Below are 2,287 nucleotides of genomic sequence, written 5' to 3'. Positions count from 1 at the left end.
CACTGTCTGAATCACTGGGTCCCCAATACGAACCTGCTGAATATCTCAATTAAGTTTCTCTTTACTTTCCTTCAAGAACGCAGAATAACCATTCTCTTCCTTCTCTAGGGGAGAAAGAAAATGGGCAAAAAGATGGGAGATGACTTTTACTGAGCCCCTTACTATGGGTTAAATAATTAACATGTACTCTTTATAACGAGATGGTGGGTAGCTATTGTTACTATTTTACCAACGAGAAAAGTGAGGTTCAGAGAGGCTAAGTAACTTGTCCAAGCTCTCCCAGCAAGGAAATGGTAGAAACAGAATTTTACCATGGACCGATCTGATTTCAAAGCCCATGTCCTTTCCACTACACCAACACTCTTCCAATTTCATTAATACTTAACACCTCACAAAGGAAAAACAATTTTCACAGACCCCAGTTTGAGAAACAACTGAATTAAGGAACTAAATTTATATTCTATGAAAACATAAATTTAAAAATTCTCAAGGTCTCCCCAAATCCTGGGGACCTTGGTGTAAGAAATAGTCCAAGAAACCACGGTATCCTCCATTTTTAAGGATCTTAATATTAAGACCCAAGACAGCTGAATTTCAGCCATGTTGCTGTGCTCCATGGGAAAGGCTTTAATGAAACAAAGCATTCGCTACTAACAAGATTTTAACACCAGCGACCTGTTAATATTACAGATGTAGGTTAATTATTTCCACCCCGGAGACGCTTGATGAACTTCAGTCACATTAAAGTAAATGGCTGTGGTATTTTCTGAGCTTAATCTAAGTGAAAATATACCTGGAAATCCCACGTGAGCTCTGCAGTTTGTGACCCTCGTTCTGGCACATGCCGACCAATGAGAATAATATGGAAGCCATATTACTTGATTATAATTACTATATGCCAGGCACTGTTCTAAGAACTTGACATGAATTAAGGTCATGTTCTTCTCTCCCTCTTACAAATGACAACACTGAGGCACAGAAAAGTTAGGTAATTTCTCCAAAGTCACCAAGCTAGTAGAAGGTGCTGAGCTAGGATTAAACACAAGTCGTCTGGTTATAGACACCACCTTTTGACACAGCTGAGAACAGAGACGTTCACTTGGCGCCTCGACTCATTTCTCGGGCCCCGACCTGAAAGCTGAAGGGTTGCGCAGAGCATGAGCCCTGTCCCCGTCTCCAGCCTACCTGGTCTTCGGCAGGTTTGCCCTATCAGGACCTTCCTTGAGATCTTATGCTCACTGTTCATTGTTCAGTCACCCAGGAACACAGTCAAAGGCGAAATGACACTGTCCCTATATTGGATACTAGAAATCCCAGTCTACTGTACCTGTCACCTGTTCCCGACAGCCTCACAGTGAAAGGAGAAATGGCACGTCCCCTCCACCACCCCACACTGTCTCCAGTCTAATCCCTCAGTCTGCACTTTCGTGACCTTTTTTCTTCAAAGATTTCCTTGGAAAAAGGCTGGAGTTACAGGAGGGGTACCATGTGGCTTATCCCAACATTCCTAGGAATAAATTTGTCTTCAATGCCCTTGAGTTCTCAATCATTTCTGCTGTTTTCATGACCTATTAGATGTTCTTGCATACTGACCGTTAAATCTGATGTGTATCGGTGAAATTCAGTTCTGGGGGGCGGGGGAAGGGTTCAGTTTCAGGTGATTGACTATCTGCGCATAGCCACACCATCTCAAGTATAACACTTTTTCACATTCCTAGAGGTCTGAGCTTCTCCTAGAGAGATGAGAATCCCAGCGTCAAATGGGCAAGAACACATTCTACCCGAAGAAATGAACTTGGTCCTTTTTCTTGTTTGCATCGCTGGGAGATCTATTCCTGGTCCCCGTCTGAAAGACGAGTCTGAAGATCCCTATCTATGAGTATCCTGACAGTCCTCGAAAGGTCCCAGTCAACAGTGGAAGCCGTTTAAGTGTCCTGACAATTTAGAAGTGAAAGAAAAGTAATTCGCAGTAGAAAATTATACTAATATAGATATTAAATAAGGCCAACGTCCCGAGGTTCTCAAATTATACCTCGCTTACTCTGAGGTGAGCATACTCAAATTCGTTCCATAACAAAGGGATTTTTCTCATTTTCTAATAACTGGTTTCTAATAAGTCTCTGGTCCACCCACCGGTTTTCTCCTACGCAATCCGGTTTGGGGTCTGTGTCTGGCATCTGAGAATCTGACAGCAGCCACAGCAGCACTGACTCTCTCCTTGGACCTCATCTTTTGGTCTCTGGACTCAACCCCAACATTTGGACTTTTGCAAGCAGAAAGTTATGTT

Source organism: Pteropus alecto, unplaced genomic scaffold (genome assembly GCF_000325575.1).
Source record: "Pteropus alecto unplaced genomic scaffold, ASM32557v1 scaffold115, whole genome shotgun sequence".
Taxonomy (NCBI): domain Eukaryota; kingdom Metazoa; phylum Chordata; class Mammalia; order Chiroptera; family Pteropodidae; genus Pteropus; species Pteropus alecto.
Note: the sequence above shows the minus strand (reverse complement) of the source record.